This window comes from Dermacentor albipictus, chromosome 3, assembly GCF_038994185.2.
Source record: "Dermacentor albipictus isolate Rhodes 1998 colony chromosome 3, USDA_Dalb.pri_finalv2, whole genome shotgun sequence".
Classification (NCBI taxonomy): Eukaryota; Metazoa; Arthropoda; class Arachnida; order Ixodida; family Ixodidae; genus Dermacentor; species Dermacentor albipictus.
Genome location: NC_091823.1, coordinates 177,544,063 through 177,558,555, shown reverse-complemented (window position 1 = coordinate 177,558,555; position 14,493 = coordinate 177,544,063). Strand labels below are relative to the sequence as shown.

General features: G+C 41.3%; 1 long non-coding RNA gene across 1 annotated transcript; it reads right to left on the bottom strand.

The window, feature by feature from the left end:
- Positions 1 to 1,137: 1,137 nt before the first annotated feature.
- Positions 1,138 to 14,278, bottom strand: LOC135908173 (uncharacterized). The gene is made up of 4 exons (XR_010566232.2): positions 13,932 to 14,278; positions 12,681 to 12,737; positions 7,840 to 8,030; positions 1,138 to 6,541 (listed from the first exon to the last, which is right to left on the bottom strand). It is a non-coding gene; the product is annotated as an uncharacterized lncRNA (long non-coding RNA).
- Between the last annotated feature and the right edge of the window lie 215 nt (positions 14,279 to 14,493).

Here is a 14,493-nt window from a genome sequence, read left to right as displayed (position 1 = left end):
AGTATTACCCCAGGAGGGGTTAGCAAAAGAAACCTGGAAGGGTGAAGCGGTATGAGCCTTGGAATAGATGAAGAAGCGCAGGAGTCTGGGTTCAGGAGAAGAGAAGAAGGAAGTGAGAATAAAAGGTAGACAAGATGGACGCCAGTTCCACAGCAAGGCTTTACGTTTACTGTGTCCTTTAAGTAGGAACGCTACAAAAGTGTCACATGAAAACTGCAAGAATGATTCCGGTAACTATTTTAGACGAGTTTGATGACTCCAGCAGTGTGTGTCAAGTTACCCTTAGTCCGTGGTGCCGGTCTCTTGCAAATAAAGTAAAGCAACTGATCCATGTAAGGCATTTCACTCTTGGATGGCAGTGTCGAGCCGCTTTTCAAGATGTGTCAACAACTCTTGCTGTAAGTACACACGACTACGGCTAGTTCTCAAGAAGACTACTGTGAAAAGACAACAGGATAACAAAGAATCCACAGTAAACGTGCCAAAAAGCACATGGCAGGCTAGCAAGAAAAAGTTAATATTTCATCCATCTTTGTTATTGTCTTCTCGAAAATTCGAATGTATCAGTCAGCACAGAATAACTATGAAAGCAAGACAGTTCTCATTACTATTAAACTGGAATCAATAGCCAACCAAGCAAAATGTAGCAAAAGCAAAATCCAATATGTAGCCTTCAGCTGCATATGCATGATACTGCAATGCCACTCAGAACCTTGATGAGACCCCAAAATATTATGTAACTCATGTAGAAGTTTAATTCACCACCGCACAAGTCTGTTATAATATGTCAAAAGATTTATGAGTTCAACCTATTTCCCTGTTCTAAACTTACGACTTAACATTCTAAGCAAGTAAGCTACAGATAACAAATAAGAATGGCTGCACTTATGTGCAAATGAGACCCATATAATGAAGTGCAATAAAAACAACATTCCAACTTAGATTACATTATCTATGCATTATACTATGCTTGTTAAAAACAACTGGTTGGCAATTGATAATCCAATCTAACAGTAAAAACAGCTGTCTTACCTTATGGTACTCTTGTTGACACTTTTCCCCACACAATTTGTGCATGTTAGCGTGAGATGAAAATTGATCTGAAAAACACCACATTAAAAAGTTGTGCATCAATTTTATTCTGTCATACAACATGCAACAGGGTATAAAAACTTCACAACTGACAAAATTACAAGAATAAATACAGCAACACTTATACTGATCATTTATTTATGTTGAGAAACATACTTTTGCAAAACTAAGTATAATAGCTGACACAGACAATTTCACAGGTAGATATAACCGCTAATACAAAACTTTCCATAATGCAAACACATTGACAAAATAAGTAGCACAGGTAGCTGTATTTTGTTACGGCAAAGATGGCGCATGAATTATGAGGACAAGGAAGGAAGCAGAACACATAAACTATACCCAGCTACATGCACGCAGCTGCAACAATACACATAGTGCACAAAGATCCAGAAGAAACAAAGAGGAAGATGTGAGGAAGGCTTCTTTTACGCATCACAAGTCATCCTGTAAGAGCACATTATCCACTGGCTGTAATCTATCCTCAGCCCATACATGAATAAGTTACATTAGGTGCCACATTTACAAATCACTCATACAATGTTCTTGTGATTTCCCTTATTCCAATCTTTACCCAAGCAAGCATGACTGAGTTACATAAAGCCTCCCTACGGCTTGGCACATATACAGAAAGAAGTGTTTCTATAAACAGTGGAGGTCACGGACGGATGACTGACACATACCTCTTTTAATTCTTTTGTCTTTGTCATTATGATTATCTATCACAGTAGTCTTTTGTAGAGTGAAACACTTCCAGATAATACACTGTGTGCAACCAAGTGTGAATACCTGTTCTCGATTTTATTTATTTCTACTTTTCTCTGGTGTACTGCTAAGGTAACAATGGCGCAAAGGATTGTCTTCCCAACGTATGCGTTCCAATACAACAGGAGCAGATGATAAGCCACATTAATGGTGCGTGAAATAAAACATCTGTGCTGAACTTTCCGCTGCCGCTCCAATCTGGAGTGATTTTTTTTGCTTTCTGTACACTAGCACAGGTGCTACGTAGTCCCCTTGGTGCCCAAAGCAACACTCACACCTGAGCAGGATGTCCATTTTTTTTAATTCTAAGCAAAACTCTGGTTATGGGGCACAATTGCGAACTTATATTTTTGCTTTGCATCTTAATTATGTTGTGGACCTTTAACTTTAGCCACTTCACTACTTTTCTGCAGGTGCAGACAGGCCATTGCAGCAATGCTAGGTTTTGAAAACACCAGAGCAGGGTAGAAAGCAAGAACAGATATTTATAATTTGGGTGCCCACTCTGCATTGCATGGATATGTTTCAATGAACGATAAAACTACTTGGTAGATAAACATATGAAAGATAAGGGAATTAAGCTCGAAGCCTACCATACCAGTAACTGGGAATTTCATGTGTAAATGAAATTTAGCGATTCCCAGTGATGAAGAAACAGTTTTGACAATATGTGCCAAGGTCACCAACTCACTCATGCTCACAAAGGAAACAAAATAAAAACAAGCAAGATTAAAGTTCGAACTTGCAACCTAAAGTGAGACACCTCGCATGACTGATTTATGTATTTACTGAGCATAAATTACATCTGGCACATAATCTGCTTGTACATGACAAACAATGAGTTCTGTAAGCCTTGTGGGACAATTCTGTGTGAAAGAGAAATCTATTTGATCATTACCTTTTGGATATGTGTATCTCAGAACTGGTGCTAGTCTGAGTTCTTACAAAGTAGACGTCATTGAGTACTGTAATTCTAATGCCTGCCACTGCTATAAATTTCTGTTAGTCGCACTGTCATGAAGCAGTTATGTTCAATAATTAGCAGCAGTCACCGCTGAAACACTCAGTACAAAACACGAAATAAATATATGCAGTCGGAATGTAAATGTCGAACAAAGTTATAATCAAGTCTACATTTCACAGAACTGTCTTTTTTTCTGCTAGTGTGCCAATACCATTTTCACATTCACAAACATTTTTGTATTGCTCTCCTGACAAATGCAGGAAAATGCAGTCTTTAACAGAAGCCCTTGGGAAGACAGCCCAGAGTCGCTTTGACAAGAGGACTTCCCTTAAACTTTTGTCGCTATGTTGTAGGTCACTGTAGCAAGGGGAACATTTTGCTGATTGAATATTACTCGAAATATTTTTATTATTTGTACTAGAGGTTTGAAAAGAGAGCCAATTGTAGAGTTCTTCATGCAGATTTTATATATTCCATTAGTTTTTGTTTAGCTGCTTCTCGAGTTATGTCCTACACAACAGCAAAATACATAGTCATATTTGCAGGCACTTTCTTGTGTATTAAATTTTCACAAAAAGCAGTGTGCTGCCGCTAACTCAGCTCTTTGTAGACTGCAAAGTGCCAATATCTATTCAAACAGCATGTAAAGTTACTAGAAGTATGCAAGATTAGTAGGCAGGCAGACAGGCCTGCCTACTAATCTTGCATACTTCTCATGCTATTGTGAAAAAAAATTACAATATTCTTCAAAAACTTTTTCTCACAATAGCATGACAATAACCTTATGCACTTATAATTGTCCTATGCTAACGAAATTTGGCATACATACTATTCAAGATATGCAGAATGCTGATATCTCATTGAAAGTGCAATCTGTAAAATTATTTAATGTGGCCTAATATTTTTTGCATAGTTCCAGTAATTGTACAAGCCGTTTCGATAGTGTCATCACTTTGCAGTATATAACTAGCTAAATAAGATACAGCATGAAGCTATTTCTGAAAATTTTATACACAGGAAAGTGCCCACAAGAATATTTTCCCACTGTGTAGGACCATAACTACAGAACAGCAGCTACACAAAAATCAATGACAATTCAAATCTAATAAAACACTTCATGAATGACAGTATATTCAAATCTCTAGTACAAATATATAAAAAAGTTGTTTTGAGGAGTATTTCCCCTTAATAAGTGGGTGTCAGTGTTTTCTACCAAAGTGTTAGCAAATGCCTTCAGGCATACCATGGGGAGCTTTATAAATAGCACACGCATGCATCTGCCTAAAAAGCCCCATGCCCTGCTTGCATTCATTAGTCATTTTTGCATTCTGTTGTATGTCACCATTTGCATCCCTTAACATTGAGTGCGTAAAACCAAAAACAACCTAATACCGTATTTACTCGCATAATGATCGCACTCGCGTAATGATCGCACCCCTAAATTCTGATGTCAGAATTCGATTTTTTTATTTCTCGTGTAAGATTGCACCCCAAACTTGCCACAGCGATATGTCATGTGCCAAGTCTAGCTAATAATGATCGCGCTTACCATCTGTCAACTGCTATGAGAACAACTCTTCAAGACAAACCAAGTAGTCTGCACGCACCAAACATTCTTAAGCAGATGCCCCATTTCATTCCTTCCATCACTTTCCGCACTTATATGACAAAAAAAAGCTACAACCAAACTTGCCTTTATTATGTGTAGTCTTTGTAATGGTTGTGGTCAACAAAAACAACAAAAAAGGCGTCTTTCGTTTCTCCTCGTCTGCACTTGTGGGCACGCAACAAATCGCGAGTGGCAATGATAGCAGCCACGTTTATAGTGATACGTTAAAAGTGTACCCTATTCATTCGCCGACGTTTGTAACGCAGCTAAGATATTCGCCCACCCTTAGCCGAAACGTGCCATATTAGGATAGTGGTGAAGGTAAATGCCGCAGTTTCCGCAGCATGCCCGCCATGTGTTCCTATGTCACAGGCAGCTAAGCGCGCCCATCTGTTTCTGTCCCCTCAAAGTGGACATGGCTATGTTATTGCCGCAAACTTGCCGATATTATTCATTACTGATACGGAAGAAACTGTTTGAATGCACGTAATGTACTCACGAAAAGAAAAAAAAATTGTGTTCGGCGCGTTCGGCTTGCTCTGCCGGCCACGATGTTTTTGTTTTGTGTGTGTGTCCCGCAGTACATACAGAGGCAGCCACCTCTTTGTTGACCTGTTGTCATCCCGTAGCAAATGCCAGACGATATATTTTTTTCTTTTGGTGGGAAATTTACCCAGCGTAATGATCGCACCTCTGAATTTGAGTAAATTTTTTTTACAATAAAGTGCGATCGTTATGCGAGTAAATAGGGTAACACACTGAATTTTCAGCCTGTAAAGGGGTTGTATACAAATGGGGGCAGCCAACTCTAGTGTGACAATAAACAAATATTTGTTCTCACAATAATGAAACCAGTCATAAAATATATCCTACAAATTTGGAAATGAATACCCAAAGAACCTTGCTGATTGTCACATTATTTTCCTAAACAAGATCTTTTGATGTTTATAATTCCTAGTTTAATTCACTTTCTCTAGTAAATGAGCTCTGACCTGGACTATTCAGTGTAGGAGACTAACCCAGACTTGGAAGCCAATATTTAAATCTGAAATAAAGTCATTCATCCCACGACCACGTCACTGCTATGTCATCAGAAGCGTGCATCCATGGACATATAGTCTGTAAAAAAATTTTTACATGATCTGTACTGTTCCTCTTGCACTAATAAATTAGGAAATGCATTTGCTATTTAAAGCACTGCTGTAAACCTTTGTGTTTGAGAAATGCAATACTCAAAAGTTTAACGCAACCAATGTGTACATGAAACCTACGATGCCTTTGACATTCGTCAGTGTGACAAATAGGCACTGAGAAATGCCAAGGGCATCATAGCTTTCTTGTTTCAAACCTTGTATGCGAGTATATTACTGGTGTCTTTGCTGTGAAGGGAAGTCACATTATTATCAGACTTATGAGGGGAACTCATGTTTCTCTAGTTTAATATTTTCTTTTTTGTGCTCCTATATTCTTTACTTTTCCAAAAATATTGGGTGCTTGAAATAAGTACTCTATATTGCTCTTAAATTTTTCCTGCACCAGAGCCCACGTTGGGTTACATTTCTTGAACACTTTGCAGTGCTGTAGATTATCAAAAGGAAGAACAAAATGCCGTAAGTTTGCATTTTAGCCTTCTGTATAACAAGAAGTATGAACCTATCAATTACATTGACAAGTACAAAAGAACTATGAAAAACTGTGCATAAAGACAGACATACATTATAATAGCAGGAATCGATGGCGAGAATTCTAATAGAAAGGAACCATTAAAAACTAGGCACTAAAGACACATAATAATTATAATAACACAAGTATTTGCTAAGGATTTGAAGAGACAAAAAAAAAATGTCTCTTCAAATCACTCCACCCGAACATTCATCCATGGTTCGATGAGTGACCACAGCTGGCGATGCGGTTTGGATAGGTGGAAGGTGAGTGCAGCTGTGAAATAGGTGGAACATATTGAGGGTCACCAAAGGTTGCACGCTAGTTGCACAGCAGGTTGCCTCGATCTCCGGACTCACTCGACATCCTGCGTTGAGCCTGGTTATACGTCGTTTGCAAGAGGCCTGGCCCAAGTGTGTGGCACGGCTTGGGTAAAATTTCGAGGCAACCTGAAAAACACAGATGCATATCTATAAGCAACAAAATATTCTCCATCATAGGGCAAACCTGAAGTTTACCATCGGCACAAAGCAGATAATGAAAACAGACACAAGTCACCAGACTTGAGGTATACAGATGTGCAAAAGTATAAATGAATGTGAAGAGCTGCTTATAGGACAGAATGTTTCATTCCGTCTTTTGTAGACCAATAATAGTATCTTAACATAAAGTCAAGTGTACTGGGCCCTCCCTAAAAAAATTCAAATAATGGGGTTTTACGTGCCAAAACCACTTTCTGATTATGAGGCACGCCGTAGTGGAGGACACCGGAAAGTTCGACCCCCTGAGGTTCTTTAATGTGCACCTTAATCTAAGTACACGGGTGTTTTCGCATTTCGCCCCCCTCGAAATGCGGCCGCCGTGGCCGGGGTTCAATCCTGCGACCTCGTGCTCAGCAGCCCAACACCATAGCCACTGAGCAACCACGGCGGGTATGGCCCTCCCTATTTCTGTAAGTAGGCTATTTCATGCGAGCTGTCCCGACCTGGCACACGACCACTTGAAATTTCTTTTCGAAAAACTGGAGGCCCTTCAATATAGGACAAATGTTAATTTCAAGAAATACATGTGTAACGCACCAAACTATGCATCATAAAAGGCATAGCCAAAAAATTTGTTCCTTCATTAAGGGGGCCAAATTTTTCAGGACAATAAAGAGAGGCCTTACACCAAAAATTGAACTGCTTATTAGCCACTGCTCAGTTTATTATGGGTCATTAAAAATGGACAAAATGGCCTAATAACTTTATTTTCATAGAACTCGCTTACAGGAAAAGCTGCAAATTTATGTAATCCACATATTTAGGACTTGTGCTGCACGCAAAAACTTGTTTCAGGAAGATAAATTATGCAGCAGTGCACAGAGATGAGGATGAACTAGCAAAAAAAGTCAGTTTTGGTGTAAGTTTATCGGCATACTTACTATTGAGGCAGTCCTAGTAAATTTATGCCCAATAACATGTATGAAAGTACACTGTATTGTTTTTAAATTGCTAAAGCTTTATCAAAGCAGTTTTGTGTCAAGCAAGAAAAAAAATTGTACAAGTGGTCTCCTACTAGTTTCAAAATTTGCATCGCATTTAGTCTAATCCACATAGCCTCTTGGCGGCTAAGGCAAAATGGATGGACTTGAGCATTCCTGCACCGATAGCAGGGAGTCTAAACTGCTTCTAAGTTAATTCTTTTATTGCTGAGTGGCTACAAGCCACTTCACTCAAAAATTTGCCACTTAATTACATGTATTTACCTCGATCGTTCTGTCAGCTTCCAGCCTGCTTGGCATCATCACGAAGGCTGCCAACTCCCTAGTGGACGTAGCCAGGACACGGTGGTGGCAGGACGCAGTGGCAGGAGCCGCCAAAGGCTTAGAACTCCCTAGTGAACATAGTGAGGACACGGTGGTCGTAGGATGCAGGGGCGGGAGCCACCAGAGTGTACCTGCAGCAAATTTGCACAAACGCTCTTAGTCCTACCATAAACAAGAAAGGGGCTGGCAGATGGAATGGCACACTGTGGTATAAACTTTTTTAAACAGGGTTGAAGTACCTCAGACAGGCTGGCCAACGTTTCGATAGGTGGACCTATCTTCGTCAAAGGCGGCCTCGTCATCCTCGGCGTGTTAGTTTTAAAGGGTTAGTGCAGTGACGTCACGTGCGGGTGTTGTCGCTGGCGGCTGGTTTTAAAGAGAGAGATTATAAGAGGGAACAGGCGCTGTCGTCCGACGTCTGTGAGCCTCATTCTCAAGACGAAGGGACAAGAGCGTGAGAGTGGGCACGCGGGGAGGAAAGAAAAGAAATAGAAGCAGAAAAAAGGGGAAAAAAAAAGCAGCAGGGGGGTGCCAGGGCCGTACCAAGACACAACAAAGGGGGGGTGAAAGAAAAAGAAAGAGAAAAATGAAATCTTTAAGAAATACGGGGGCTTGGGAGCGTGTTGGGAATGCGAAAGGTTAGGAGGTAATCCGGGGGAGTCGTTGGCGGCATGTTTTTGAGGCATTAGAACGGCCGGTCAAGCAATAGGTCGAGTAATTTTGAAATAGTTAAGGTGGCGACGGGGAGTCTGCGGTGCAATGTGTGGGGTGATTGAAAGGCAGCGGCATGGTCTTTCAAGGGGCACTTCCCCACGCGCTTAACGTAGGTGTCGTTACGGCGGCATCCAGAAGGCGATGGTTGAGGCGCCGAAAAAGGCATATTGACTTCGGAATGTGTTGTCGAGGGGGTTTCAAAAAAAAAGACTAAAAAAGGGGTGAGGGGGAAGGGGGGGGGGCGAAATCGGTATAGCAAACAGGAGGGCGACGCGTGCAGAAGCGGGCGCGGGCAAGTGTACATGGAAGAAGGGGATCGTACACTTGGTATAGACGTAAAATCCTGAAAGAGTACATTAAATTGAGTAGTAGGCAGGAAATTTTTTTTTTCTTTTTCCTTTCTTCCTCTCTCCCCCTCTCCCCCCTTTTTTCCTCCGAAATGAAAGAGTAGGTGAGGTTAAGAATAAAAGTTGGCTGGTGGCCTAATGTGTTTTGTGTATTGGTTGATGATATGAGAGTTTCAGATTTAAGTTACAGCTTTTAAAGATTCTAAGTTGCCGCGTGCCAAATTAATTCCTGTCGGGTGTAGGCAATTAAACTTGTGTATGAGGTATGATTCCGTGTACTTCCTTTCGCGAGGGGAACGGAAATTTGTTTGTAGTATATAGAGCCTTGCTTTGTCAAACATATGTCCATGTTCATTAAAGTGGCTGGCTACTGCTTTGGGTAAATTGTGTTTTGTGTCCGTGCGGTGACCATTGAGTCTTGTATTGATTTGTTGTCCGGTCTCACCTATGTATTGTTTGCTACAAGCGGCGCATTCTAGACAGTAGACTACATTGCTTGATGTGCAGGTGAAAGCCGAAGTTACTTTGTGTGTGTAATTCGACGCTGTGCTTTTTACTGTAGTAGTGGATTGAATGTGTTTGCATGTAGAGCACCTGGGGCGACCACAGGGATTGGTTCCCAACTTCTTCTTTTTCTGTAGTTTGGCGTGCACAAGAACATCTTTAAAATTAGTGTTGCGTCTGTAGGCTACTCTGGGAGGGTCGGGAAAAATCTTCTTAAGTTTCTGGTTGCTGGTGAGAATCGGGTAGTATTTGCTTAGGATGTTATTCACGTTTGGGAGTGCGTTTGAGAATTCAGTAGTAAGAAGAGGCGTTGTTGTTCTTGTGATCTTCGGGCGGGGCTTGAGGACCTCGGCTCGATCAAGTTTGGTTGCAGCGATGCAAGCTGTTTGAAGGTCACTGTTTGGGTGGTTCCTGTTTGATAGCGTTTCTTTAAGGTGATCGAGTCTATCTATGTAGTCTTGGTTTTCAACGCAAATGCGACGTAGTCGTGTGGCTTGGCCTTTAAAGATGCCTTGTTTGCAATGTCTGGGATGGTGGCTGGTATATTCTAGGTACTGTTGTTTGTCGAAAGGTTTCCTATACAGCGTTGTCTTTAGTTCACCATTGTCAATGTATATTGTTGTGTCCAGAAAGTTTATGCGCTCAGTTGAGGATTCTGATGTGAATTTTATTGTTGGGTGAACAGAATTTAGAAAGGATACATATTTATCTAGACTGTCTTGGCCCTGTCCCCAGATTATGAGTATGTCGTCTATGTATCGTAGGTATGTGTGGGGCTTGGTAGTGCAGCGCGATAGGAAATCTGTTTCTAGAATCCCCATAAATATGTTCGCGTAGGTTGGTGCAAAAGGCGTACCCATGCTTGTACCATGTATCTGTAGGTAGTAACTCTCTTCAAATTCGAAGTAGTTATGTGTGAGAACTAATTCAAGGAGAGACAGGTAAACTTCAGTAGAGTGTTGTGCACTGTGTTTGGACATGGACATATGTTTGACAAAGCAAGGCTCTATATACTACAAACAAATTTCCGTTCCCCTCGCGAAAGGAAGTACACGGAATCATACCTCATACACAAGTTTAATTGCCTACACCCGACAGGAATTAATTTGGCACGCGGCAACTTAGAATCTTTAAAAGCTGTAACCTAAATCTGAAACTCTCATATCATCAACCAATACACAAAACACATTAGGCCACCAGCCAACTTTTATTCTTAACCTCACCTACTCTTTCATTTCGGAGGAAAAAAGGGGGGAGAGGGGGAGAGAGGAAGAAAGGAAAAAGAAAAAAAAAATTTCCTGCCTACTACTCAATTTAATGTACTCTTTCAGGATTTTACGTCTATACCAAGTGTACGATCCCCTTCTTCCATGTACACTTGCCCGCGCCCGCTTCTGCACGCGTCGCCCTCCTGTTTGCTATACCGATTTCGCCCCCCCCTTCCCCCTCACCCCTTTTTTAGTCTTTTTTTTTGAAACCCCCTCGACAACACATTCCGAAGTCAATATGCCTTTTTCGGCGCCTCAACCATCGCCTTCTGGATGCCGCCGTAACGACACCTACGTTAAGCGCGTGGGGAAGTGCCCCTTGAAAGACCATGCCGCTGCCTTTCAATCACCCCACACATTGCACCGCAGACTCCCCGTCGCCACCTTAACTATTTCAAAATTACTCGACCTATTGCTTGACCGGCCGTTCTAATGCCTCAAAAACATGCCGCCAACGACTCCCCCGGATTACCTCCTAACCTTTCGCATTCCCAACACGCTCCCAAGCCCCCGTATTTCTTAAAGATTTCATTTTTCTCTTTCTTTTTCTTTCACCCCCCTTTGTTGTGTCTTGGTACGGCCCTGGCACCCCCCTGCTGCTTTTTTTTCCCCTTTTTTCTGCTTCTATTTCTTTTCTTTCCTCCCCGCGTGCCCACTCTCACGCTCTTGTCCCTTCGTCTTGAGAATGAGGCTCACAGACGTCGGACGACAGCGCCTGTTCCCTCTTATAATCTCTCTCTTTAAAACCAGCCGCCAGCGACAACACCCGCACGTGACGTCACTGCACTAACCCTTTAAAACTAACACGCCGAGGATGACGAGGCCGCCTTTGACGAAGATAGGTCCACCTATCGAAACGTTGGCCAGCCTGTCTGAGGTACTTCAACCCTGTTTAAAAAAGTTTATACCACAGTTAGTCCTACCATGTCACAGTTTACAAGAAAAATTCAGCTGTCTGTGTAACATGGATACCAATACAAATAAATGTAAACAGTTAGGTCCTACAACACAACTAGAACATTGACAAAGAAGAAATGGTACTTATATTTATGAAAATCCAAGCAATGAAAAAAAAATGTGCATCCGATTTGTGCGTGGAAGCTCAATGGTAACCTGAGCACATACCATCAAGTGATTTGCTAGTCAACTGCAAGCCTCTTAAAATGTCATTGTATATTTTTTACATGCACTATGTTAAGCTGCATTAAAACAAGTTCAATATCTCTGAATATAAGTAAATCACGAAGCAATTCAATTAATGAATTCCAGTGGTCATTAATGCAACAAAGTGCAAGCTCTGAATGAAGCTGGCCAAGCTGGGTAGTGACAAATAACAATGTGGTTCTCTACATCTTGTTTTTCTGGCTTTCGCTGTAGCATTAAAATACACAAGAAATTTCACATTCCTGACATTTAACCCTGCAAATTTTTATTCCATAATGCATAATGCTTCAGCAAGAGCACTAATGCTGTCTTTTAACCGTAAATAGTGATAGAAGAAGAAATTTTACTGGAGCCAATGTTTGGCAAGAAAACTTATCTCCTTCTCTTTGTCGAAACATTGGCTCCAGCGATGCTCCTTGTTCTACGGCTCTTATCATTTCAAGTCTCTGTCTTCCTGTGAACCTCTGTACTTTCAATGTTGTATCAATTAAATAGTAATAACGGAGAATTAGTAGATGTAGCTGATGAAGAATTAGTGCTTGTTGGTAGATAATGACAGCGTAACTGCGCAACATAGAGATACGGACAAAGGAGGCTTATGTGTGTCGTCTCCTACAGCCATGTTTCTGTCTTTTGGACGATTACTCTATCTAGATGTAAAAGTATTACCCTTTGCACAATAATGCTGAAATGAAAAAGGCCAGGAAAGTGGACACAAAAATTAAAACAAATAGCATCATATGCTAATGAGATATGCAAAAGTGCCTGCTACGATCTGTCTCACCCATAACGTGCTGGATAAGATGGCGTCTTCTTCTGGATGTTGCCATTTCTTGAATACCTAAAATAAAGTACATTTCAAAATTACAAAGATACACAGAACAACAGCAGTAGCAGAGGAGATAATGCATTGTTTAGTAAAAGAAAGTAAACTAATCTCTGATACACCGCAGACGAAATTTCCTTTATTAAATTAGTAGAAAAATACACCACACCTCATTTCATTCAATGATGTGAGCGTTTCTTGGTACAAGAAAAAAAGGTATTTCTGCATGAAAACAGTAATATAGTCATAGCATTCTACTCTTACAAAATACGCTACAGTGACAAAGCCAACTACGGCTGTATATACTTAAAATTGTTATATGCACCTTACAATAGCCAAGACATGATAAACTTGGGTTCATGTGCACTTCACCGGGAGATACAACTTTGCAATCAACTCATTTCTGCTTGCCAAATATCTGCACTAATATAAGACAACAAATAAAAAGACCCTCTTTTTCATAAAACACCGGACTCAAAATAGAAAATCTAGTAGGAATAGCACAAATTCTCTACAAAACACAGCCAGGTTTTGTGCGCCTAGTAGGATTTACTATATAAAGGTTGCAGCAAATTCATGCTTTTAAATATTTACAACCGTGAAAATAAAGATGACAAAAAATAATAGCATTATACATCGGCTTATACTGTAAGCCAATGTGTTTCCGACTTGACGCCAAATGCACATTTAATTTGTTCTGTTTCAGCGCTTTTAAAGGGTTGTGTCTGTTCGCTCGTGCATGCAGCCGCCTTACTGCTACGAAAATATCTGTGCTGCCACATCGCCTGACACTGCCATACAGCGTGGTAGCGTTTTTATTATTCGCGGTAATATACCTAAAGCGCTAGTAAATCTTCAGAATAGACAACTGTTTTTTCGACAACCTGTCTTCGCCAGCGAAAGTCACACTGGTCACACTACACTTCAGGTTACGCAGTACTTGGTATTCTACGGATTTTTCGATGCGACAGGCCACTCGTCATTGGAGTCGTTAAGAACGGTGTTTATCTATGGCAGTACAGTTTTGCTATAATTTCAGATGCTCTCCTGAGGCTTCCGTCTGCCAGTAGTATTTTCGCATACATACGCCCACGCATGCCTAAGAAACGTCTGTCAACTGCCAAGATAAACGTGGCGAATAATGTAGCCGTGCCGGAAGGGCCGATTACGCGCCGTTTGTAAACTCGGAACAAAAGCTGATATGCTTACCTGAGAGGTTAAGAGAAATATGGCACAGGTCACTCTCCGCTGGTAGTCTTTCGTGTGCATCTGGTCGTCTCTGCGTTGCGATCTCCCATATCACAAGGAAAATGCAGTGCAAAACGCAACACTTCCGGCGCTGCACTTGCTCGATGTCGGCAAAGACGAAATCGGCGACACGCCGCTGCTGGCGGCAGTCGTCCTCGTCGCAATCACACAGCACGGACAGAAGTTCCCACCGTAACTTGCCGCAACGCCTGGTTGCAGTCGCCCCTAACGCAGCGCTTTCAGAACCACTCCATAGAATAAAGAACCACCACTCGACGACAACGTACTCGCGCGAGATGCAACACAATTGAAAGATGCCGTCATACTACTGACGGCTTCGGCTTTGGATCATTTGAATCCGCACAACTATTTCGGTTTTCTTTTCTTGCGTTGAAACAAAAACTGTTTTGCTTACTGATAATTTTACGTCACGTAAGTAATGCTCACGAATGAAACAGCCGTGAATTTAACACGCGTCTTGAAATACCCGCTACGTTCACTTCGCAGAAGCAAAATTTGCTCG